We start from the raw sequence: 27,695 nt of genomic DNA, 5'->3' as shown, positions 1-27,695 counted from the left end.
TTGAGATGGGTGTGGCCTGAGAGCTCTGTTTGGTGTGCCAAAGGTGACACTCCCAGGTTAGGCGTGGTAAACCTCTCTCTCTCTCTCTCTCTTTTTTTTTTTTTTGATTCAAAAGGGAAGTTATTCTGCACAGCTGAACGAAGTTGGAGGTAGTTAGCAGGCAAATGATATACCCACAGGAGCCAGAGATCAGAAGCTCTTTCCCAAGGACCACACAGGGAATCTGTTTGGCCCTCAGAGTGGGCTCAAATTCTCCTTCAGTCTCCCACTGGGTTGCCAAAGTTACGGAATTGTAGTGTCTCTGGAGAGTGCTCACGTGAATTCCGTGAGTTCTCTCCCCCACCGTCTCTTTTTTCACAGTCTCAGTTCAGTAGCACCACAAATTTACAAGGTCCTAATCTCCTGTTAATTCCCAGAATTTATCTTTAAAACTTGCGGCGCAATTCCTACCATTTTATACTAGATATCATGAAACTGGAAAATACAACATTTTGAAGAAATTTTTGAGGTTGTCTAGTTCATTCTTCTATGTAATACATTAATATGCAGGATTTCTGACAAGCCTCAATCCCGTAGTCTATTACTTCCTCAGCTCTTGGGTATTCATTTGGCTTTCCTTAACTTTTAAAACAACTATCTTTGGGGGAGGGCAGATTCCTTTCATTTTCTCCAAACTGTCTGTGAAGTAAGAGGCATTTTGTTCAACTGCTGAATTGCTTATTATCCATAAATTAAGCATGAGAGATGTCTAACTTTTTAAGGAAGACTCTTGATAATCACACCACACTTCTTTGTGTTCTTCAAGAATTGATCTCAAATCAGGTTCCCCTCCAGCTGCCCGGCTACCGAAGCGCTACTCCTTATAGAGCCGCGGGAAATCGGGCCGGCGCGACAGCTCCCGGGCGCAGAGTGCCTTCGCAGCACCTCACGCGGCGCAACTGTCTTCTGAACTCTCCGCCTCGCGCTAGCTGGCCTAGACTCCAAATTTATTCTTTTTCAAGATTGTGTTGCATATTCTAGATCTCTCATATTTCCATGTGAATCCTCATGGTTTCTTTATCATGATAATCTGGAAGGGAAGGAGAAATAAGTTTTAATTTTACCCTTTAATCTTTTCCCAAATGATATATATGTGTCTGTATGTGCACATATAAACACACAAAAAGGAGGCTGGCATCTTGTTTTTTTTTTTTTTTTCTTCTGGTTGATATGCATTCTCCCAATTTCTCCTAATAGGATTTATCAGTAAAAGCTCTATGATCTTACACCATCATGCTCTGCCCTGATTTCAAGTCCATGAACCATACATGAAAACTTAGCACAATCTATTTTGTAACTGATTTGTTTAGAAACAAATTCTAAGCCCCATCGTGGTAGACTCAATCTGGGGTCCTTTTTGAAAGCATTCGGGAAGAAGAGGTTCTCTTCCCTAAGACTGCCTGCATATGAAAAAGAAGCTCAAACTTCCTGCAACCATCCTCCCCACCTTGAATGAAGAACCTTCCAGGGAATGGAGCTAACACAGAAACTAATAGGGCCAAGAGTTGGAGAGCCTAAGAGTGAAACCTAAGTACATCATTTGAGCATCTAGATTAGGTTGTTCCTGAAGCGTGACAGGCCTAGTGTCTGCCCTTTGTAATCAGAAGTGTCTTGAGTAAGAAGAAAAAAGAATTGAAGAAAATGATACATAGATTGAATGGTGGAGTTGTAGGTCACTTGAAGCTTGCTTTTTTTTTTTAAAGAATTTAGATGCATTACATTTATATTCAGAGGAATAAAATAAGGAACATAACATTCCTCCAGATGCTCTTTGAAAAGTTGGAAGTCTGAGTCAATCCTCCTTAGAGATATTATTGAAGCTACTATCCAAATGCTGTACTTATAAAATGCTGAGGAATCTAATTTTATGGTTTGATTGTGCAGACTTTCCTTATTAGTTCCATTTACTAAAATCAACAAATATTGGACCTTTACTTATCTCCCAACATGCATTTTCTAGAGGACACTTTCTTGTGGGCCTTGGAAGATTGTAAATAACAGCACTATGTGAAAGACACAAAGCTTCCAGGACTCAGAAACTTGGGGCACGTGTCTTGAAGTCAGTCTTGGCTTTGGAGAGCAGAGGGAGAGCATTCTGCCATAACTCCTGACTCCTACTCTGGAGGATCGTGGGGCAGAGGAGAACAGCAGGAGAATGAAAGCAGCCACCAGTCAGAGTCCTCCTTGCTTTCCTGAGTCCCATGTATTTGTAAATTTTTATGTTGATAGAATTGTTGATTCACATGCAGTTGCAAGAAATAATACAGAGACCATGTTTACCCTTCTGTTGCCTCCCCCAGGAGTAACATCTAACATAATTATACAATAGCACAACCAGAAATTGTCATCCATCAACTTTATTTTGATTTTTCCAGTTCTGCATGCGCAAGGATGTGTATGTATTTAGTTCTGTGCACTTTTGTGACAGATGCAGATTCTTGAAGCACCACATAATCAAGTTAGTGAGTAGGTACATCATTACAAGGATCACTTCTATCACACTCACCTCCTCAGTGCCCACAAGACTTGACAACAACTAGCATTCAGTTTATCTCACAACTCTACAACCAGAATTTTTAAAAAGCAATTCCTCTTAGAGTTGGATGTTTTTCTCTTCCAGAATATATTCATTGGCCCTAATTTTATTTTCAAAAATCTTACAGAACAAACCCGATTCCTGGTCCACATGGCAGCATTTTAGCTCATTGAAGCCAAACTTGGGTTTGACTCTTCTGTATGCCCTGTTGTCTTTAAGTGGTCCCCGTATAGTTTAGTGAGGACAGAATTTAGTACCTTGTTCACCACTGTGACTTCACCTCTTAGAGTGATGCCTTTCTCATAGTCTCTGCTCAAAAATATCTTAACGGATGGTCTGCTTTAACAGGCCTTTTTCCTTATGGCTGCCCAGTTCTCAGCACATCCCATCTGGCCAATTTCCCTTTTATTAAAAAAAAAATCACTCAACTATGACATTTATTATTTTTTCTACATAAAAACAAAGGTCTCACCAAAAGTAGACCACCAGTGAGCTCATACAAAAACAAAACACACTGTATTGGGTTATATAGAACATGAGAACAAGAAGTAGATTTATATAAAATTTCTAGGGCTAAAATTACTAAACCATGAAGGAAATTCCATATGCCCGGATTGGTTTCTAAGCACGTGTATTGATTGTTAGCTAGCTGGTTAGTCAGCTAAACCATAAAACCTTTCCAGAGGATCAGTCATTACAGCATCTTTCATTTCTTCTATCTTGGTTAGAATTAAAACTGAGGGAGAATTGCCCCTCCAACTTTCCTCTACTTTTCAATAAATGAAACTCACAAAGCAGGTAGAAGACTGTCAGATACTCTAATCTCAAATTACATGAGCTTCCCAGTAAGTCTGGAACATTGATTCCCCTTCTTTTCCTCCATCTCCACTACCTTGTTCTTGATACAGTTCACCATCATTCTACCTAAAAAAATGGTGACAGCCCCTTATTTGTTCTCTAGGGATCTGTTCATGCCCCATTCCTAACTTAGTCCCCAAATTGAAGCCCCCATGATCTTGCAGAACCAAAAATTCCATCCCGTCTTATTTTCCTGTAGCCATAGCCTGATTTTCACCATCGCCATTACCTCTTATTTATTATACTCTATCCATTTCAAACATCTTTTAACACTTTACTGAATTTTTGCTCTTTATTCTTCCTTGAGTTTCCAGCAGTGTCCTCTGCCTCAAACACTTCTGATCCAGCTCTGAGTTGTTGAACTGTTTAGGCATTCCTTGCTACAGAATGACCCCAGGCCCAGGTCACACACCCTTCCCTGGGTACCTGGAATTCCCATTACAATCCATATCACACTGCATTGTAATCATTTGTTTGCTCACTGTAGCTTGGGGAAGACTGGAAGTTTGGGAGGGACTTTAATTATCCAATTCTTCTTTGCAGGCTCAATATAGAGCACAGAATGGGATTTACAAGAAAGGTTTCATCTTTAAAAATTAGAAGAATGAACTATGAAAACACTAGACTAATCCTCCGCCTGTGGCACCGGCACACAGGGTTCTAGTCCCGGTCGGGGCGCCGGATTGTGTCCCGGTTGCTCCTTTTCCAGTCCAGCTCTCTGCTGTGGCCCAGGAAGGCAGTGGAGGATGGCCCAGGTCCTTGGGCCCTGCACCTGCATGGGAGACCAGGAGGAAGCACCTGGCTCCTGGCTTCAGATTGGTGTAGCGCACCGGCCGTAGCGGCCACTTGTGGGGTGAACCAACGGAAGGAAGACCTTTCTCTCTGTCTCTCTCCCTCACTGTCTAACTCTGCCTGTCAAAAAAAAAAAAAAAAAAAAAAGAAAAAAGAAAATATTACAATTGTCATTTTATGTGATAAGTGGAGTAGATACGGGGAAAAGCAGAAAAAACAATGTTAATGCTGTGAGTATTTTTCTTGAGTGTGCATCAAGCTTCAAACTGTAGTTTTCAAACTAGTTTTAAGAATGCTTTCTGTCACACAAACATTTTGAATATAGTGCAAACAATTCTGTATGCCTGTGGACTTTCCTTATATGGGGCAGGAGCTATGCATTAACTGAGCTCTTTCCACTCCAATTATAGACCTTCTGTGAGAGGCAGCTGGATGATTGAACTTTCTCCTCCAGTATCATGAAGATCCAAGGAGTTGTGATTAGCAAGAACAGTTGTGCCTTGAAACGTACATCACTTCCAAATGGAATTGGAATGTTACATGTTTCATTTATTTTGTAGTAAAATAATATTTTTTTAACAAGAAGCAGTTGCCATTCAGCTCATTCTAGGTCTTTATTTATATTTTCCTTGAGCAGAAAGCTTTTCTGTTGTATTTTGATTACTGTTCTTTGATGGTGTGCCCAAGACCACAAGATGAAATTAGAAACTTTTTTAAAAGCCTCATTTCAGCTTACATTGTAGCAAAATTCTGTATCCTCTTACAAATGAGTTGAACTGCCTCATTGCCTTATTGGCTATCTTGTATTGTCCTGGATAAAGGGTCTTCTGGAAGATGAAAAACTGCAATGAAAAGAAGTCCCAACAATGTTTTATGTCTTTCACCTCTGCCAGTTTATGAAGCAAAAAACAGATTATTCATACACGCACACACACACGGACAATAACTGCAGGTTTGGGATAGAAGAGAAGAGATGGGACAGAGAAAGTTTGTTTAACTAGATATAGCTAAATAGAATTGAAAACTAAAGAGGTTATAACCACTCAAAAGTAAGAAGTCTGGGGTTCTATTGCCCTATAGGGTGACTATAGGAGTTGTCAGTGAACCATGTGTTTTTCTATTGAAAAACCTAGAAGATAGGTTTTTGGGATATTTTTAACCATAAAGAAGTGTTAAACGTTTGAAGAGATAAATATATTTACCCTGATTTTTTAAAGATTTATTTTATTTATTTGAAAGACAGAGTTACAGAGAGGTCTTCCATTCCACTGGTTCACTCCCCAGATGGCTGCAATGGCTGGAGCTGTGCCAATCCGAAGCGGGGAGCCAGGCACTTCTTCCAGGTCTCCCACATGAGTGCAGGGGCCCAAGGACTTGGGCCATCTTCTACTGCTTTCCCAGGCCATAGCAGAGAGCTGGATCAGAAGAGGACCATCCAGGAATAGAACTGGAGCCCATATGGGATGCCGGTGCTTTAGGCCAGGGTTTTAACCCGCTGTGCCACGGCGCCAGCCCCTTATCCTGATTTGACACTAAACATAATATATATTTATGAAAATATCACATAATACCCCGTAAATGTGTATAATTTTTGTCTGCTAAAATTTGTTTTAAACTTCAATAAAATAAATGGCGAAGAACCAAAAGCCAGATGATCCATTAAAAATGAGCTGAATGGATTATACACATCTATATGATGTAATATAAATGTGATTTACAGTTGAACAACAACAAAAAAACAAGGCCACAGAACAACGTTTGTACTACACCCCCTTCTAGGGTGGCAGGGCAAGTAGGAAATCCTGTGTGTCTGTATAGATAAACAAATGGGTGGGTGGGTGGATAGATGGATTGATAGATAGGTTCATAGGTAGACTTGCATGTAGTTTTGAGAGCACTGATTAAAGACTGGGATGCCTAAGGTGTTCTAGGTTCTAGTCCTGGTTGCTCCTCTTCCAGTCCAGCTCTTTGCTGTGGCCCAGGAAGGCAGTGAAGGATGGCCCAAGTGGTTGGGCCCTGCACCCACATGGGAGACCAGGAGGAAGCACCTGGCTCCTGGCTTCAGATCTGCACAGTGTGCAGGCCGTAGCGGCCATTTGGGGGGTGAACCAACAGAAAAAGGAAGAGCTTTCTCTCTGTCTCTCTCACTGTCTAACTCTGCTTGTCAAAAAAAAAAATCACTTATTCAGAAAGGTAGAATTGGAAAACTATGTATCTTTACATATCTTTGAACATTTCATTTGTTACAGACAAGGTGATTTCTTTGTGAGCTGAAAAAAATCTAATGAAAATTTCCAACAGACAATGAATTATCAATAATAATAAGAAAAAAAATGAAAGCAGAGTCCAGGAGAGAGGGGGAGTGTTTGTAGTTGATGCCAGGAGCATTGACCTAAGATACAGGCAAGAAGGGAGCAGGAAAGGCTATGGGGAGAATGAGAATGTTAGAGAACAACCAAGGATTTCTTCAAGGCTCACAAGCTGGCAGTCCTTCAACCAGCTCTCCTAAGTATGCCAGCCATTCATTTAATTACTGAGAGTTTATTATACACAAGGCAATGCTGTCTGTGAGGTTGTGCTTGCCCAAGCCTAAAAATAATGGTCCAGAGACTGTGTTCTGAATGGGGTAGGTGTGTGGACACTGGTGCGGATTGTCAAGGAATCAGAGATGCATACAAAGAGGAAAAGAATTCCCTCTATGGAGTAATTACCAAGTAAAGCAACCCTGCTTGACTAGGATTTTTTTATCTGAAAGATTCATGGTCAATCTCTTTCTAGACAGATAAGACCCATTAATCTGATTGTAGAGATACCGCTAGAAGAATGAGTTTACATAGTCATTGCCCAGTAAGTATGAGAAACTTTCTTGTAAAAAGTCTATCTGGAAGCCCTGATGATACATTGTGAAAACATAAAGAGAAGACTTTTAAGTCCTGATAAAATTCTATTTCTTAACCTGGGCCTGTAAGTACATGGGTACTTACTTAGTTATTTGAATATTTACTGATTTGAAAGTCAGAGTTACAGAGAAAGAGGGAGAGACAGAGTATATGTATATGTATATTATATATATATGTATATGTATATATGGAGATCCATCCACAGGTTCATTCCCCACATACAAATGCTGGTGAGGATGTGGAGAAAGTGGAATACTTATACACTGTTGATGGAAATGTAAATTAGTGCAGACACTATGGAAAACTGTGGAGGTTTCTTAAAAAACTAGAAATAGACTTGCCTTATGATCCAGCAATCCTACTACTGGGCACATACCTAAAAGAAATGGACATATTGTATCAAAGAGATACCTGCACCACCATGTTTATAGCAGCACTGTTCACAATAGCTAGAACATGGCATCCATCGTCAAATGAATGGATAAAGAAAATGTGGTATATACATGCAATGGACTGTTATTCAGCTATAAAAAGAAATGAAATTCTACCACTTGCACCAAAATGGATGCAATTGGAGGACATGATGTTGAGTGAACAAGCTGGACACAGAAAGACAAATACTTCATGTTCTCCCTTATATGTGGTAGCCAAGACTTTGTTTTAATAAGTGAAATAAGTAAAAAATAAAAAAGAGGAAAAAATAAATTATTGTCTTTAAACTATGCATACATATTTCAAATACTCCATAACATTACATATATATTATATATAATATACATTACATTATATATAATATGTATATATACATAATATATATTATTATATATTATATATAATATATATATAATGCAACAAAAATTAAGTCATTTTGGGGAAAAGTTAACATTTCCAGAATCTGCCAATTTAATTTATATATTGATTCTTGTTGTAATCTGGCTAAACATTCATTTTTATGAGTTTTTCCTCCACTGAATTATATTTTTTTCCCAATTATTTTTAAACAGACAAAGCATGGTTTTTTTGGATAACATTTTATGGAAATTTTAAATAAAGATAAAAAATTTAGGATTAAAATAAATTAGTACATCAAGAGTCCTCTAGTATTTATATATTTAGAATATTTTGCTTGGACTTAGATCATAATAAGAAAAATATAACAATTTCAGAATGTTTTGAATATTCAGCACTGAGCAAGTTTTAATTGCTAATGCTTCCTTTTGGGGTGAGAAAGAGTGTCAAGGAAAACTTCCTGGAAGAAATGATGAGTGTCCTCTTGAGAGATTCCAGAGATTGACCCCTCAGATGTCACCAAAGCCACCCATTGATAAAGCCAAATTTGTTGATTGGTGTAGTGGAGGAGGACATCCCATAGGATATGAGTAAGGATGGAATATGTGTTAAGATCTTGAAGTCTTGTTAAAATAGATTTATCAATGTGTGGTGTTTAGTTAATATTGGATAAGTATCATGAAAAATTGTTTAGGACTGGTGGAAACAGCAAGGTGAAAAAAATGTGTTTAAAGATTTATTTATTTATTTGAAAGTCAGAGCACAGAGAAGGAGACACAAAAAAAGAGATTTTCCATCTGCTACTTTGCTCCCTAAATGACTACAGCAGCCAAGGCTGGGCCCGGTCAAAGCCAGGAGCCAGGCACTCCATGCTGGTCTCTTAGATAGGTGGCAGGAGCCCAGTCACTTGGACCATCCTCCTCCGTTGCTTTCTCAGGTACATTAGCAGGGAGCTGGATCAGAAGTGGGGCATTCAGGATACAAACCAGCACTTACACGGAATGCCAGCTTCTTAGGCAGTGGCATCAAGCCACTGCATCACAACACCAGCCCCACATACTTTATTTATTTATTTGTATTTTTTGTTATTTTTAGCAAGATGAAAATAATACTATCAATAAAATTACCAAATATTCTGTTTCTTTGATACTTTCTGTTAAACAATAGATGGAAGTTTCAAGAAGTTTCTGAAACGCACAACAAAGTTTGTTGCAACTCTTTTCTTCCTGGGCAAGTCTGCTGGAATAGTAAAATTATGTTGATGGAGACCGTGGAATAGTAGTCACATTAATAGTTGCAGACAAACTCTGAATTGATTATTTCCTTTCCAAAAGAAGAGTCAGCTGGAAAAGGTGTCCACCATTGCACCTGCACATCTAGATAGCTGACATCATTTATACAGTGCTCTAGTAAACTGAGTCACTAACACCAGGAAGTATGACATTCCTCATCATTGAGTCTTAGAGTGTTTGAAAATCACTCCCTCTCTCTAGGGATAAATCTCGTCCTCTTTCCAATAAACTTCAAGGACTGTGCTAAATCACTTCTTGTATTTATTCTATGCCTACAGAAAGTCAGAAGACAGTAGAATATAAGAGCCAGCACTTAGTAATCAAATGATGTAGGTTCAAATTCCCCCTCTACCACTCAATAGCTGTGTGACCTGTTTTTTATTTTAGTACTAGAAATTCTGTTGAGACATTTAAAAACACTCTAACTGAATAATTGCTCAATGTCTGTGATTGTTGTTATCATCACAATCATCATCCTCACTCTACAGAATCCGAATTTTTCTTCAAATATGGACCATTTAAAATATTGCAAGTGGGGTCAAAGAGTTTAACCTGTACATCAGTTAACTTGCTATATATTCCTGCACATTAAGTTCACATAGAAAAAAGGAAAAGCATACAACTGAGAACTCCTACTGCCTATTAAAGTAAGTATTATGGGATAAAATATTATGGTCACTAATTTACATTAATAAATGAGGTAAAACATTTATAACATAACTTTGAGAGTTTTTTTTTAATAAAAATGTATAATTTATATACAGTGCTAACTGCTATAGGTAGAAACTGTGATGATTTTCTTAAGTGGTCTGATTGTTCTTTTCTTCGGTCATGAAAATAAGGTCAATTTTGTGTGATCTTAACCAATCAGATTTGCTCAGTTCACCAAAGTCTTCCCGTGCTTGTTCCTCAGTGCACTTCCAGCTCTAGCTTGGAATTGGCCAAGTGTGTGTTACCCTGTGTGATCCCTGATTCTTTGTGACTGCTCTCAAAGTGGCAGAGAGAGCACCCGGAGCCACATTGCCTGTTGGCCTGGCATCACAAAGAGGCATCGTGGTCTTGCTTGTTTTCTGAAGGTTGTTTTGCACAGGGTAGCCATGGAATGTCAGGATGATGATCAAAACAGAAAAGTGAACCATGGTTTAGGAGGTGTTAGGAAGTAGCTAAATTTTTTAAAGATTTTATTTTATTTATTTGAAAGACACTTACAGAGAGAGGTAGAGACAGAGAAGTCTTCCATTCACTAGTTCACTCCCCAAATGGCTGCAATGGCCAGAGCTGAACCAATCTGAAGCCAGGAGCTTCTTCCTGTTCTCCCACATGGGTGCAGGGGCCCAAAGGCTTGAGCTGTCCTTTGCTGCTTTCCCAGGCACATTAGCAGAGAGTTGTATCAGAAGTGGAACAGGCAGGACTCAAACTGGCACCCATAGGGAATGGTGGCACTGCAGGCTCAGGCTTTAACCTGCTGTGCCATAGTGCAGGCCTGGCAGTAGCTAAGCTTAAGGGATGTTTCACCCATGCATTTTACACCTCCTAATCCTTTGTCCTTAGATTTATAATCCCGTTTCTTTAGACTTCTAACCCCATGTCTGTAGATTTCTGACCCCATGAATTTAGACTTCCTAATCCCTGTATTAGATCCCTCACTTCATATCTGTATGGCTAGGTATAGAGGCTAGGGTTCTGTGTTTGAGCCACTCATGAACCACTTTCTTTTTTTTTAAATAGCAAGCTTTTATTTAATAAATGTAAATTTCATAAGTACAGCTGTTGGATTATAGCTGTTTTCCCCCATACCCGCCCCCCCACCCCCAAATCATCCCACTTCCTACTCCCTCTCCCATCCCATTCTTCATTAAGATTCATTTTTAATTATCTTTATATACAGAAGATCAACTCTATACTAAGTAAAGATTTCAACAATTTGCATCCACACAGACATACAAAGTATAAAGCATTGTTTGAAGACTAGTTTTACCATTAATTCTCATAATACAACACATTAAGGACAGAGGCCCTACATGGGGAGCAAGTGCACAGTGACTCCTCTTGTTGATTTAACAATTGACACTCTAATTTATGACGTCAGTAATCACCCGAGGCTCTTGTCATGAGCTGCCAAGGCTATGGAAGCCTCTTGAGTTCACAAACTCCGTCAGCATTTAGACAAGGCCATAATCAAAGTGGAGTTTCTCTCCTCCCTTCAGATGGCGCCTTCTTTCCACCAAGATCTCACTCACAGAGATCGTTCATTGTCATTTTTTTGCCACAATGTCTTGGCTTTCCATGCATGAGAAACTCTCATGGGCTTTTTAGCCAGATCCAAATCCCTTAGAGGCTGATTCTGAGGCCAGAGTGCTGTTTAGGGTATTTGTCATTCTATGAGTCTGCTGTGTGTCCTGCTTCCCATGTTGATCATTCTCTCCTTTTTAATTCTATCAAATATTATTAGCAAACACTTGGTCTTATTTGTGTGATCCCTTTGATACTTAATCCTATCGTTATGATCAGTTATGAACTTAAACTGATCACTTTAACTAGTAAGATGGCATTGGTACATACCACCTTAATGGGATTTGGAGTCTCATGACAAATTTTTAGCTTTACTCTTAGGGGTAAGTCCAAGGGAACTTGTGCCTAACTGTACATCTCCTCCCTCTCTTATTCCCACTCTTATTTTTAACAGGGATCAATTTTCAATTGGATTTAAACACCTGAGACTAATTCTGTGTTAAGTAAAGAGTTCAACCAATGGTGTTATGTAGATAAAATACTATAAAGAATAAAATAGTAAGCTGCTCCTCAACAGTCAGGACAAGGGCTGATCAAGTCATTGCTTCTCAAGTCATTTCACTTCTACAGGTTTCCTTTTAGGTGCTCTGTTAGTTGTCACAGTTCAGGGAGAACATATATTTGTCCCTTTGGGACTAGCTTATTTCACTCAGTATGATGTTTTCCAGATTCTTCCATTTTGTTGCAAATAACCGGATTTCATTTTTTTTACTGCTGTGTAGTATTCCATAGCGTACATATCCCATAATTTCTTTACCCAGTCTTCTGGCATTTAGGTTGATTCTATCTCTTAGCTATTATGATTTGAGCTGCAATAAACATTGAGGTGCAGACAGTTCTTTTGTTTGCTGATTTAATTTCCCTTGGGTAAATTCTGAGGAGTGAACACTTTCACTGTTAAGAATAAAAATGAGCTGAAACACAAATCACGTATTAAGGTGATGATTCTCTATGTGATCATGTTTTGTTCTCATAGATTGAAAAGAAAAATTGAAAGAAATATGCAGATGTAATCGCTTATAAACTATTAAGATAATTGACAAAAATTAAGAAAAATATAATATTGGAAATAAAGCAGAAATTACCTCTATAATAACTACCCCAGAGTTGGTTGAAATTTATTTATATTTTAAAATTTTTCTTTTTCTTTTTTTAAAGATTTATTTTTCATTTGAAAGTCAGAGTTACAGAGAGAGAGAAGGAGAGGCAGAGAGAGAGAGAGCAGTCTTCCACCTGCTAGTTCACTCCCCAATTGGCTGCAAAGGCCAGAACTGTGCTGATCTGAACCCAGTAGCTTCCCCTAGCTCTCCTGTGTCGGTGCAGGGGCCCAAGGACTTGGGCCATCTTCTGCTTTCCCAGGCCATAGCAGAGAGCTGAATCAGAAGTGGAGTAGCTAGGACTCGAACTGGTGCCCATATGGGGTGCTGGCACTGCGGCGGCTTTACCCACTATGCCACAGCGCTGGCCCCCAAATTTTTCGTATGTATTTATTTGAAAGAGAAAGATCTTCTGTGCACTGTTTCACTCCCCCAGTTTGTCTGCTGCCTCCTAGGGTACACATTAACAGGGAGCTGGAGAGGAAGCAAACAAGCTAGGACTTCAACATGCATTCCCAAAAGGGATATGTGTGGGCATCCCAGACTGCAGCCTAACCACTCTGCCAAACACCTGCCCCTAGGTCTACTTAACAGAGCTCAGCACTTAGAAGCATACTCTACCCTTATAAACCAATATTAGAAAATCTCTTAGAATCTGAGGACATACAACTTCTATCCTTGCTTCCATCTCTGCTCCTCTGGACTGTACAAAATATATCTAATCCTTATCAAACACTGCACAGGTAACAACTGAATAGTTTATACCAGCATGCAAGAAGCTGGGAGAAAAGACAGAACTGGTCCCTGCCTTCTTGAGGGCTAGAAGTTACTCCCTTGTTTTCCCCAAGTCTCTGTAACATTACTAATTCTTTTTTTTTTTTTTTTTGACAGGCAGAGTGGACAGTGAGAGAGAGAGAGAGAGAGAGAGAGAGAGAGAGAGGTCTTCCTTTTCCGTTGGTTCACCCCCTAAGTGGCCGCTGTGGCCAGTGCACTGCGGCCGGCTTACCGCACTGATCGGAAGCCAGGAGCCAGGTGCTTCTCCTGGTCTCCCATGCAGGTGCAGGGCCCAAGGACCTGCACCATCCTCCACTGCACTCCCGGGCCACAGCAGAGAGCTGGCCTGGAAGAGGGGCAACCGGGACACAATCCGGCGCCCCGACCGGGACTAGAACCCAGTATGCTGGTGCCGCAGGTAGAGGATTAGCCTATTGAGCCATGGCGTTGGCCTACTAATTCATTTTTATTTCCCCCACATATCATATTTCTCATCCCACCTCAAACATTTAAAACAAGAAACATGAGACTGTATACATTTCTCTCGATGTACTAATGCAAAGTACAGTGGTGTTATTAACCAACTTATCTTTGTATCTCTATTAGCATTGAAAGCAGACCTTTTGCGCGGTTGAGTACTCGATAAATATTTATGAAAGACTCTGGTCACTCTAATCTTTCTCATGTGGTCTCTAATAACTTCTCATGTGTGGACACAACCATAGACTGACTACACATGATTAAAACAAATGCTTGGGGAATAGAAAATAAATCACAGATGACTTGGAAGTTAGTTCCTTAACAAAGACATTCAACTCACCTTACAAAATTTTTTGGAAAATATTTGTATTCAAGTGAATCTTCTCTCCAAGTGAAGTACTGAAACGGTTAACATTCTCAAGTGAAGTGATTGAAAACATCCCCGCCTTAGCCTGTGATTCCTGATAACTGCGGAGGGCACGCAGTGCTGGTGCACTGAGGCGACTAGATTAAATCTTTCCCCCAAATGCACACCTCCTCAGTTAGGATTTAGGGATTTAGGTTTTACGAACTGCCATGTTAACAAGCTCTGTTGACCTTCACAACTGCTTCCCCCAACCCCTGCCGCCACACGAATACCTGCACACACACACACACACATACAGACACAGACACATAAACATACACACACGCACACACGCACACACACACGAGCTTGTGGTATTGAACTTAGAGTTCTTTCAATGCAGTGTTCCCTGTGTTTATCTGGGTCTCCCGATCTTCAAAGAAGACACAGACTCCTAGTGTGAAAGCAGTTGCAAATACTTCATTTGACTGTGAGCAGCAAAAAAGTAGCGAAGTGTAGAACAGATCCTGGTGTCGAACAAAACCCTCTTCTCTGCTTCTCTATTGGCTGTGCTGGTGCTTTTACCATTCACGTTCAATGGAATCTTTCTTGTACTTTCCAAACAATAGCATTTTTGCTAACAAGTCTTAGCTTCTCCAACCAATACTCCTTATGGCCAGCTTCTTGCCCACAGTGTTCATGTTTTCATTTTCTTCCTATTGTGAATCATTCTCTGCTTTAGTAGTACTTGTGACGTCTCCATTGTAGCCATCTGTTACTGAGTCTATGAAAGCCTGTGATCACTAGTAATTATTAAGATGCTCTCAACTAGGGCCGGCACCACAGCTCACTTGGCTAATCCTCCGCCTGCGGCGCCAGCACACCAGGTTCTAGTCCCGGTTGTGGCGCTGGATTCTGTCCTCGGTTGCTCCTTTTTCAGCCCAGCTCTCTGCTGTGGCCCGGGAATGCAGTGGAGGATGGCCCAAGTGCTTGGGCACCTGCACCCATGTTGGAGACCAGGAAGAGGCACCTGGCTTCTGGCTTTGGACCAGCGCAGTGCACCGGCCGCAGCAATCATTTGGGGGGTGAACCAATGGAAGGAAGACCTTTCTGTCTCTCTCTCTCTCTCTCTCTAACTCTGCCTGTCAAAAATTAAAAAAAAAAAAAGATGCTCTCAATTAGAAAGGCTGATCAAATGCAAATCCTCTCATGGAGTGGTTATAGATATTCTTTGTGCTGAAATGCCACACTTCAAAATCGTGGGATAAATGCTAAGAAAAGCAGTGGACTTTACTGTTGGAAGTCTGTTCTCTCTGAAGATCAGTGCTCGAGACACAGTTAAGCATGAAAAATATGGTATGGAAGGAATTTGAGGTCCAGTACATGGCAAAGAACCTGACCAGCTGTGAACCCATACCTGTTAGATGTTAGCAAATGAAATGATCACTTTTTGGAAATAATTAGTCAACAAGACAAAGTGTTTATAGTTCGAGTTGTGAGAAAAAAAGACACTATTTTCTACGTCTTTTTCATTTCTGTGAAAATTGTTAAATGTCTTCTTTTTTCCACTCTCAAAACTTGATTAGTATGAACCAAGCTATACCAAAGAACTTATTCTGCTTCCAATTTTATATATACTCCCTGTTCTCTCAGAGTAATATTTTAAATTAGCTTGTGTTACCTCACCTCTAAAATATCAGTTTCATTCGAAAGATAATACAAAACAGCTCCTGTCATTTTACCTTTCAATCCCTAACTCAATTCTTTTTAAATTCACTCTCTATTTGCAGTTGCTGCTTGCCACAGTCGAGCAATATCTTTTAAGTAAAAAAAGCAGAGATATGATTTCTGATAAACTGGAATTTAAACACAATTCACCTTTAGAGCAGTCTGCTCACAAAACTAAGAGCTTTCTGCAGAGACAAGAAGAGAGAAATGCACATTAATAGTGGTGCTAGCAGTTACCTTAGGGTACCCTTGGGCAGGAGAGAAAACCAAAGCCATTTGGGGAATATGCACATTTTCCCCATGAACTCAGAGCAAGGGTCCAACATCCTGTCAAAGGCAGGAGGAGGCTCTTCATGAACAAAAGGATCAAACTCAAGTTTCTCTCGTTAGTTCTGAAAATAACTTTAGAAGTCATCCAAGCCATCCCTTCATTTTGTGTTTGCAACACATTGGCCCAAAGAGGGGAAGCCATTGGCTCCAGGTCCCACACCTGGTTAGAGACTGATTGGAACGGAGACGCCTGTCGCTCCCCCACTCATGGAAGAACGACACCAGACCCGACGCTGTTTTCCTTCCCCGGCCCTTCCCGGGTTTGCTGCCGCTCCCCCCACCCCCACCCCCGCTGCTCCCCGGCTTTCCTGGAGGAGCAGCACCGGCAAGCTCTCCAACTGACTCTCTCAGGGGGCACAGCGGTGCATGTTGTCTCTCTCCCCCTTTTAAGGGGTTGGGTCAGGAATCAGCTAATTAACGAAGCAGCTGTGTAAGATTTGTTTACTCTCTCTCAGCGCCATATGATGGGAGATCAGATGCATAGAGTTAGTCTTAATAGTCTCAGTGGTCTAGACTAGTCTCGGTAGTCTCAGTACTTATTTCACCATGTTGGGGGAGACAGGCCCTGCTCCCCACAGACGCCAGTCTCCACACTACCAGCAAGACACCTAATTGTAAAGACGTTACCCTGAACAAATAACAGTGTGTAGAGTTTTTGTTTTCTAAAGTCCAAGTGCTCCTGAAGACCCAGAGGGCCTGCAAGATAGAAGATCATCTTTATGGTAGAAAATAAGGTACAGAAACACCCCCGAATCAGCCACACGCTGCCCCCAGCACACGCATCCTGTTGGAAATGATGGATTCCGACGGGGCTGCAGGCTGTCTTTTCTGACAGGAGGCCCAGTGGAAGGCAGACATGCGGCACACCAGTTTCTCCATGGCAAGGGTCAGACCCTTTCTTTTGGTTTTGCCATAAAGGCCTCGAATCATAACATGTGATGATGGATGCTTGTACTTGGCTTTGTGAACACTAAATGTTGACCAGATTTCCCATTTACTGCTCCTTTGCCATTGAAGTTAGGCTACCATTCAAGGTTATGGGAGGAAAGGCTTGGGGCCCAAGAACTGAATTCTTCTGGCCCAGAATAGCCAGCTGAATTTTCTCACTTCCTCAGTTCTACTGGAACTAGTGCCCAGTTATTCTGTGAGTTCGAGGTTGATGGCACAACAAAAGCCATTCAATAAAATCCACTGGCCCGGCCTATAACGTGGTAAGCTCTGACCTAGCCCCATTATACATGCCATGAAAGGAAGAATGGCATAGCCTTAGAACTAGATTTATCCGGATCCAGATCTAAGCTCCATTGCCTGCCACTGTGCTGTTGGGCAAATGAGCTAAGTTTTCCAGCCTCCAACTTGACTTATCTGTGAAGTGGAGACGATAATCCTTACCTTGTCAAATTGTCAAAGGAAATAGAGTACACAGAGCATCAGCACAGGCCTTGTACAAAATGTTCAGAAATGGTAGCTCTCGCTGTGAAGCTGAAGCCGTTTGTCACACAGTGTCGAAGATCTGGCCTTGGCAGCGAGAACAAGTGTGGGAGATTCACAGCCTCTTAGCTCAGAGATGGCTGTGGGCAAACGTAGCCCCTCTAAGCTTCAATTCATTCACCGACAAAATGAAAATAATGATCGAGTTTCTTCTTTTTATTTTGTTCTCGGATTAACTGATACACATAGTGCTTGATACATAATAAAACATCACCAAAGAACAGTAATATTATTGCTGTTTCATTAAATCTACTTGAGTTCTATTGTTTAGATATACTGTTTCAATTTTATATGTGAGAAAATTAAAGTTCAGTGAGTGTAAACATGCTTGCCCACACTCAGAGTTCTGAGATCTGATCCAGGGTCTAACTTGTCTGCAAAGACTACACCTTTTCCAATGTGCTGGAATCTCTGTAGGCACACTCCTACCCTGCCAATCAGGTTTTTCTTTCTTTTACTCCTAGCAGATATTTTTCCAGACATAATGGAAATATTCGGGGTAAAGTCATTCCGAATTTCATTTTCCTGGGGGACACTTTACTTTTCTAGAGCATCAATTAAATTGGCACATTTTTCCGGAATTCTAAATGCTCTGCATTTTCTCCATCAGTGATATGTGTGGGTGGTTTTTAAAGGCTCTGGGTTTGCTACAAGCTAGCTCCAAGTTTCTTCTGCCATACTATGGGAGCAATGGTGGTTATAAAAATAACATTTTGGTCCCGATCTAAGCTAAGTACATTTAGAGATTTTCAGTTAATCTAAACAAATGTTCATTTTTAATAAAATAAAAATCATTACCTAAGAAATGCACTGGTATAATAAAATAATTTTAAAAGATGAAATAGTATTAGCTGCTACTTGAAGGAAAATTTCAGGGGGTAACAGTGAGCAGTGATGTGTGGGATTCTGTTTTGACTTCTATGGAAGCAGAAGATGGAGGTCAGGATTTAGAGTAGACTCTGCACTTGAGCAGCCCTGACACCAAGTCCTTACCCTGTCCAGTAGTAGCTGTCATCTTGAGTCTCATTTTCTCTTAATAAAATCAGCATAGTAATACTATAGATGGATTAAATACATGGATTAAATAAGTTGGTTCTTACAGAGCACATAGCATAGCATCCGTATTCATTAGCTGTTATTTTTATTATTATTCCATGTAGTGTGAACACTCCAAATTCTCCTAATCACAGAATGCAAGATTCATGTCTGGGATCCAAAGCTGCATTTTCAGATCACGAAGCTATTCACTTAATTACTTATCTGAGTTTTTCCCACTACTCTACTATTTTTGAATCATGTTACCAGTTTAAAGAAAGAAAAACCTATGAGACATTAAGAATGTAAAAGTATTTGTGTTGATATAGTACTGAAATAGCAATGTGAATTGATTAATTTGCTCATAGAAGTGGGAAATCCACTTCAAAACCAAATTAGGAACTTAACTGAACTCAACAGTGAAACTTGGTCTTAGTAGCTTTCCATTCGGCAAAACTGAAAAAGGCCACGGGTTTCCTTCTGTCTGACACTTGAAATAGCAGTTGTTGTTGTCTGTTTTCCTTTTGTTAAACAAATTTATTTGAGTTATACAAGTTTCATGTATTTCATATATACAGATTTAAGAACACAGTGATGCTTCTCTCCCAACCCTCCCTTCCCACCCTTCTTCCTCCTCCCTTTCCTATTCCCACTATTAATTTTACAAATATTTATTTTCAGTTTACTTTATACTCATAAGGTTAACCCTACACTAGGTAAAGAGTACAAGAAATAATATGAAGGAAAAAACAGTGTTCCTCAACAGAAGAGACAAGTGCTGTAAACAATTACCAAATCTCAAAATGTCCATTTCACTCCAATACATTATATTTTAGGTACTCTATTAGTTACCCCAGCTCAAGGAAAACATATCTGTCTTTTTGTGTCTGGCTCATTTCACTAAGTATAATAGTTTCCACTTGCATCCATTTTGTTGCAAAAGACAGAATTTAATCTTTATAGCTAAGTAGTATTCCTTATACCATAATAGTCATCAGTTGATGGGTTATCTGAGCTGATTCCATATCTTAGCTATTGTGAATTATGCTGCAATGAGCATCGTGGTGCAGATAACTCTTTTTTATGCTGATTTCCTTGGTTTGGGTAAATTCCCAGGAGTGGGATGGCTGGATGATATGGTATAGGTCTATATTCAGATTAATGTTTTCCACAGTGGCTGGGCCAATTTACATTCCCACCATCAGTGGATTAGGGTACCCTTTCCCTCACATCCAAACCAGTATTTGTTGTTTGTTGTTTTCTGTATGAGAGCCATTCTGACTGGGGCAAGTTGAAACCTCATTGTGTGTGTGTGTGTGTGTGTGTGTGTTTAAAGATTTTATTTATTTATTTGTGAGGTAGAGTTACAGACAGTGAGAGGGAGAGACACAGAGAAAGGTCTTCCTTCCATTGGTTCACTCCCCAGATGGCTGCAACGGCTGGAGCTGTGCCAATCTGAAGCCAGGAGCTTCTTCCAGGCCTCCCAAGTGGGTGCAGGGGCCCAAGGACTTGGGCCATCTTCTACTGCTTTCCCAAGCCATAGCAGAGAGCTGGATTGGAAGAGCAGCAGCTGGGACTAGAACCAGCGCCCATATGGGATGCCAGCACTTCAGGCCAGGGCGTTAACCCACTGCACCACAGCACCAGCCCAGTCATTGTGGTTTTGATTTGCATTTCCCTGATGGCTAGTGATCCTGAACATTTTTTCATGTGTCTGTCGGCCATTTGAATTTCCTTAACTGGATTGTTTTCTTTGTTGCTGGTGAATTTCTTGAGCACTTTATAGATTCAGGATATTAACCCTTTATCAGTTCCATAGTTTGCAGATATTTTCCCCCATTCTGTCTGTTGCCTCTTCAGTTTGCTGAATGCTGCTTTTGTAGTACAGAAGCGTCTCCGCTTGATATAATCCCATTTGTCAATTTTGGCTTTGATTGCCTATGTTTGGGGTCTTTTCCAGGAAGTTGTTCCCTATGCCAATGTTTTTCAGAGTTTCCCCAGTGTTCTCTAGTAATTTGCTGATATTGGGTAGTAGCTATTGTGAATGGGATTGATCTTAGAAGTTCTTTCTCAGCCATGGCAATGTCTGTGTATATAAAGGCTACTGACTTTTGTGCGTTATTTTTTTTATCCTGCCACTTTAACAAACTCTTTTATGAGTTCCAGTAGTTTCTCAGTGGAGGCTTTTGGATCCTCTATATAAAGAGTCATATCTGCAAGCAGGGATAGTTTGACTTCATCCTTTATAGTTTGTATCTCTTTTATTTCTATTCCCCACTTAGTGGCTATGACTAAAACTTCCAGGATTATATTGAATAGCAATGGTGAGGGTGGGCATCTTGTCTGGTTCCGGATCTTAGTGGGAATGCTTCCAACTTTTCTCCATTCAATATAATGCTGGCCTGGGGATTGTTGTAAATTGCCTTGATTGTATTAAGGAATGTTCCTTCTATCCCCAATTTGCTTAACGTTTTCATCATGAAAGGGTGTTGTACTTTACCAAATGCTTTCTCTACATCTATTGAGATCATCATAAGGCAGTTTGTTAATGTGATGTATCAGTTTTACTGATTTGCAAATGTTGAACCATCCATGCATAACAGGGATAAATCCCACTTGGTCCGGGTGAATGATCTTTTTGATGTGTTGCTGGATTTAATTGGCTGGTATTTTGTTGAGGATTTTTGTGTCTATGTTCATCAGGGAGATTGGTCTGTAGTTCTCTTTCTCTGTTGTATCATTTTCAGGTTTAGGAATTAAAGTGATGCTGGCTTCATAGAAGGAGTTTGGGAGGATTCTCTCCTTTTCAGTTATTTTGAATAGTTTGAGAAGAATTGGAATTAGTTCTTTAAATGTCTGATAGAATTCAGCAGAGAAGCCATCCAGTTCTGGGCTTTTCATTGTTGGGAGAATCTTTATTGCTAATTCAATCTCCATCTTAGCTATTGGTCTGTTTAGGTTTTCTTTGTCTTCATGACCCAACATTGGTAGGTTGTATGTGTCCAGGAATTTATCCAGTTCTTCTAGGTTTCCTGATTCGTTGGCATACAGTCCTTTGTAGTAATTCCTGATGATCCTTTTTATTTATTTCTGTGGTTTTTTTGTTACATTTTATTGATTTGGGGCATCTCCTTTTTTTTTTTTTTTTTTTTTTTTTTTTTGGTTAGTTGGACCAGTGATGTACCAATTTTATTTATTTATTTATTAAAAAAAAAGTCTTAGGGCTGGCGTTGTAGTGCAGTGGGTTAAGGCCCCCACCTGCAGTGTTGGCATCCCACATGGTCATTGGTTCGAGTCCCGGCTGCTCCTCTTTCAATCCAGCTCTCTACTGTGGCCTGTGAAAGCAGTAGAGGACGGCCCAACTTCTTGGGCCCCTGCACCCACATGGGAGAACTGGAGGAAGCTTCTAGCTCCTGGCTTCAGATCAGCTCAGTTCTGGCCCTTGTGGTCATTTGGGGAGTGAACCAGCACAATGGAAGACCTCTCTCTCTCTCTGGCTCTACCTCTCTCTGTAACTCTGTCTTTCAAATAAAAAAAAATAAATCAGCTCTTCATTTCACTGATCTTTTGTATTTTTTTTATTTTTGTTTATTTCCTCTCCAATTCTAATTATTTCTTCCCTGCTACTGCTTTTGGGTTTGGTTTGTTGTTGTTCAAGGCCTTGAGATACATCGATAACTCATTTTTTGGTACCTTTTCAATACCTTGATGTAGACCCAATTGCTATAAACTCTCCTCCTAGCACTGATTTTGCTGTATTGCTTAAGTTTTGATATGATGTATTGTCATCTTCATCGATTTCCAGAAATTTTATTATTTCTCTTTTGATTTATTCTATGGCCCACTGTTCATTCAGGACCTGTTGTTCAATCTCCATGTGTTTGCATGTGTTCTAGAGATTCTTGAGTTGTTGATTTCCAGCTTCATTCCTTCTGACAGTCTAACCTGAATATATAAAATATGTTGGCTTTATAGTCCACTCTCAATTTCTGTGGCATAAGTCAAAATCTGTGGAACAAACCAAATTGTTATCATAATGCATCTGTGCCTAAGGCTATCATGGTTGTAACTGTACTGTGCAATGCATGAATTTGTTCCCACTTTTCTCCCAGGGATTTGTGTGAGGAAATCAGTTCAGTGGCTGGGTCTCAATACATGGAGATATGGCAGTAGTAACACCACCTGCACAGGGCTGGTCAAAGAGTCCAGTCCTTTCCTTGTCCCCAAGGGCTGTCTCCTTCCCTAGGGCCACGGGGGTTTTGAGGGCAGCACAGGAACTCTGTCCTAAAAGTGGGGTGAGAAGGCAGTGCTCCGTGCTGCGGTGCTGCCAGCTCTTACACCTCTCATGTCTCATTCCACAGCCTCTTCTGCTTTTCCACCATCACCCCCAGATGCAGGCACCTGCTGTCTGTTGTCCACACTGTAGCCCAGGAGAACACCTAACATGCAGATATCACCAGGTCATTCCCCTGCTCCCAGCCCCTCAGTAGTCTCCTCTGACTCTGAGCATCTTGGTCAAACTCCCAGAAGTGATCCCTCCTCCTCTGAAGCACCCCAGCTGCTCAGCCTTGGTCCTGTCTCCCCTTTCAGGCCAGGGCACCCTGCTCCGCTTTCTAGTTCTCAGCCCTGGCAGAGCATTCACAGTCCCCCCTCTCCACCGGGAGTGCTTCCTGTCTCTTACACCCAGCTGATTCCTAAAGGCCTCAGTTGAGATATTTTGACTTCCTTTCAAAAGCTTTCCTGATTGTCCCAGACCAGAGCAGGTTTGCCCTTAGCATTCAGTGACTGTTGGTTGAAGTCCTCATCACCAGTACCATTAATGAGTGGTGTCAGTCACTTCTGAATATTCCTGTGCCCCACCAGAAGGGAAGCACCACAGTGGGCTGCGGTTCACCTCTGTGTTCTCCGCCCCTATTTGATGCAGTAGTCAGCATGTGACTTTTTGCCATGATCCATAAGAATTTGCTAAGTGGAAGAAGGAATTAGTGAAGGGATGGAGTGATGAACTAGTGTAATGAGAGGAGCTCCCATCTGACCCCTCTCCTCTCTCACATCCAGGTTCAGCAAGCCTGGACTTCTTTCCCGGGGCAGGTGTGAAAGGACCCCCCTGCATCATGGATAATGTTGTGCTTAGAGCAGCCTCAGCACTTTTCTCACAGACCCCAGCCCTCTGCTCTGCTCTCACACGTGGGATGCCCTTCCTCTCCCCTGACAATGGGGACTACCCAAGATTCGTTCTTCCCTTTCACACACGGTAGGAGCCTGAACGATGTTTGACAAATACACAGCACGATCCACAGACAGCCGCTTCTTCTCTGCTCTTGTGAAGGGCGTAATAGCAATTCAGCCTCCCGGGCCTGAACAGTTCATGCCCGAGTTTCCCCATTACGAACGTATTATTGTTCCTTTAAGCAGACCGACTCCCTTCCTTCCATTGATTCAGCTACAATATTTCTGAACATTTTCAGTGCTTGAGAAGAAATGGAAAATTTATAAAGGCACAATGATTATAAATATTGTGGTCTTCAAATCTTGAATATAGGATCCGAGAGCAAATTTTGTAAGCGTATTCAATATAAATTTCAAAATGTGTTAGTTTCAAGACAATTCCTCATTCATTCCTAATCATTCCATCTTGTATTAATATTTATTTTTTAACTCAGAGGAACTCCTTCCCCAGCTAAGCCACATCATTACAGGAAAGAATCATAAAACCAGAAGTTCAAATCTTAAATAAGAAATTCAGGTTCAAAATTTATGTCTCCCACCTATTTAAATACCTATGCTATCTGTGATGACACACAGCATTTAAATGGAATTTTATAAATCAAGGGAAATATGTATTGTCTTAGCAGTTCATTTTAAAATCATGACCAAACCCCAAGCAAATCAAAAGAGTGCATTTTCAGCATGCTTTGCCATCTTATCTTTGGCAGAAAAAAGTTCTTAACTGAGGAAAGCTCCTGTCCAGCTATTTTCTAATGTGATGAATGAAAAGTGAACTAAGCTTGGAAGAAAAAATGCCAAAGTATAAAGAATGTAAAAAGTAATTTGATGTGAGCTTACACGCACGCACGCACACGCACACACACACACACACACACACTCCTCTACAGTACCCCAGAGCTGTGGATGAAATCTGATCCCAAACCTGCACAATGTGAACTCGTCAAGCCGCCTGCCTGATTTTTGCTGGAATCCAGCAGAAGTCCTGGATCCAGCTGACTTGCTGTTCTTTTCATTTAAATCATGGCAGACCTCAAAAGGAGCCCAGGAAACTGTGAAACCCCTGAACTTGAACTGCAAGAGGCAGGATGAAAAAAACTCTTTTCCACAAAGATCAAGGCAACTGAAAGAACTGTTTACATAACTGGGTTCAAACTCTATTTTATTCTCCAGTTCACCTTGCTGTCCCAGCTCGCATTCAGCGTGTGGATTTTCCTCATGGGCCACATTCGCACATCTAGGAGCAGCCACATGCAGGTTGGCGTGTGGAGTCTTTTGACACAAAGGAGATTGCTAACCTGCTCAAGGTGACTCCTTGTTGGAAATTCACGGCATGGGCCTTGGTATAATTCGTGGCTTGACAAGATTTATACGGCAGCGTGCACTTTACCTTAACACATGCAGGAAATGCAGTGCTTTTATTGGGAAAAGCAAGGTTATCATTGGTAACGAAGCTCTCCTGAAGGCCTTAAGCAGAGGGATAACCTGTCTGTCAAAGGCAGCTCACCACCTGGACAAGAGCCCTGCTGGTATCTCTGTCATCTGTTTGGGGCCCAGGAATTACTAGTAGGGAGGGGTTTGAAAGAGAGAAGGAAGAGGGCGTGCCGTGCAGGATGCACGAGAAAAGTGCTTCATGGGCAACTTCTTGTGCGTTCCCAGCGCTGAGCACGTGTGCACTTGAGTAGCCCTCTACTGCAAACACGGAGATCGGGCCTCAGTTAGGGAACTGCTGTGGCTTGAACAGGATTTGCCTAGCAAACCCACACAGCCCTTTAAACACGAGCTGTAAGTTGATGGTACCGAGAGCATGGCAGTTGATCCAGTTCTGATGGTGACGAGGTGGGCCTGGTGGGAAGCGCTCGAGTCGCTGAGTGTGTGCCCTCAGCAGGTCATTGCTAGGAGGTGGGGGGTGGTTAGAAAGCCAAGCTGGGCCCATCATCTCCCTGCATCCTGCCTCACCATGTGATTCTGCTACCCACATTGCATGCTCTGTAATGTGCCATGGCCACCTTCATCAGAGCCCAAACCTGTGGGACACCTGATCTTGGAACTCAGTCTCTCAAACTGCGAGCTAATTACTGCTTTTCTCTTTATAAAGTTACTTTTTTCAGATATTTTCTTTTAGTGGTGGGAAAAAAATGACTAATGCAGAAACTTATATAACTTTGATAAACACTAGTGTAGAACACTGAAAAATTGGCAGAAGGGAAGAGGGAGGGAAGGGGGAATCTGATAAGGAGATTGTAAAGCCAAGCCTAGAGCAACAGCAGTAGAATCAGAGAGGAGCAAAGTGCCCCGTTGTGGACCTGCCCGTGGGTAGTCTCCTGAATGGGATAGGGCAGTTGTGATGTAGAGCATAGAGCCCAGACGACGGACAGGCTACAGATACCCGCTGCAGCCATCAGCACCACTGTCCTCGGAAGAAGTGGGTTTGGGGAAGAAACCAAGGCAAGGGAAGAAGGGTGAAGGAGAGAATGAGTACGTGGAGGGTGCGAGAGGAGCGGACGTGCAAGACCCCACTGACAAGCTCAGCTGACTGGCAGGCTTACAGGAAATTAGGGAATTAAGCCTGAGGCCCATAAGTTAGTGCCCTGGGGAAATTTTTGTTCTGAGAAGCAATAAAAACCTTGGTCCCGTTTTAAGACAAATATTCTTACTTTGCAGGGCTTCAAAATAAGGAATCTCATAAAACTTTATGGCTATGGGAAGAAAAGTCAGAGGGGCTTTGGCTTTAGCAAGTAGTTAAAATATATTCTCTTCAGTCTTTTAGGAATCTAATAGAAAGTTCCAGAGCTCCAAAAGGCATGCGTCTGCCCTTGTTAAGGTTTGACTAACTTCACATTTTAAAAATATGCACTCAGTTCATGAAACAGTAGAGGACTAATTATTTTGTGCACATGGTTTAATTTTTGTTGTTTTCCTTTTTCTGTTTTTTAAGCTATGTGTTTTATTCTCTCTCTCTCTCTCTCTCTCTCTCTCTCTCCCAAAACTGAATCAGTTTTGTCTCAGCACAGACCTTGCGCTTAGTGTTCTGCGTCACCCTGGGACGTGGTCTCAGGAAGGGAAAAGCTGAGCCTTTGGACACAAGGCTGGCACTGCTCACTCCCAGTCCATAGGCAGAGGCTCCGAGGAGGCGGGGAATAGTAGGCCCAGCCCCTCCAGGATGAAGGGCACCTGTGCACAGCAGGGACTACCTAGGAGAGGGGAGGGTGTTTGCATCACTGACAGAATTGGGTGGATGAGGATCACACTTGGGATCTGGCACCTGTCACCTCTACTCTAGTCATTTGTAAATGTCAGCTCCCTGTGAGGGAACTCACCTTCTCGCTGCCAGCACATGGTGCCGGAGAGCTGCCACCTGGGGAGGAGCCAGCAACGGGCATGGCTCAGGGGTGGCTCAGTCTTTATGAACGCCCCTAAAACTGAACACCTGACTTTCTAAGGCCTGCTTCTAGCCACACTGCCGCCTCCATACCCTCTGCTTTGGAAAGTCTCAAGTTAGAAGCAGGCTTTATGGGTGTGTATGTTTGTTTGTAATTCTAGAAAATGACTTATTTTTATCCTGCTCATAACCCTATTTATTTAAATTTATTTATTTCACAGATAGACAGTGAGAGAGACAGAGAGAAAGGTCTTCCTTCCATTGGTTCACCCCCCCCCCCCCACCATGGCCGGGGCTACACCAATCCG

General features: G+C 41.4%; 1 long non-coding RNA gene across 2 annotated transcripts in view; it reads left to right on the top strand.

The window, feature by feature from the left end:
• The window catches only part of LOC149126092 (uncharacterized), a 78,950-nt gene that overhangs the window by 32,953 nt on the left and 18,302 nt on the right, over nt 1–27,695 (top strand). The window contains exon 3 of one of the 2 annotated variants that reach the window (XR_016236263.1): nt 4,636–4,932. The exons of the other annotated variant lie outside the window; for it this stretch is intronic. This is a non-coding gene — a long non-coding RNA (uncharacterized LOC149126092). Of the gene's footprint in view, nt 1–4,635; nt 4,933–27,695 lie in introns of those variants that run through there. 2 annotated transcript variants of the gene reach the window in all.

The sequence above is a fragment of the Oryctolagus cuniculus genome, chromosome 6, assembly GCF_051225735.1.
Source record: "Oryctolagus cuniculus isolate XC-2025 breed Fujian yellow rabbit chromosome 6, ASM5122573v1, whole genome shotgun sequence".
Lineage (NCBI taxonomy): Eukaryota > Metazoa > Chordata > Mammalia > Lagomorpha > Leporidae > Oryctolagus > Oryctolagus cuniculus.
Note: the sequence above shows the minus strand (reverse complement) of the source record. Positions and strands in the feature narration are given on the sequence as shown.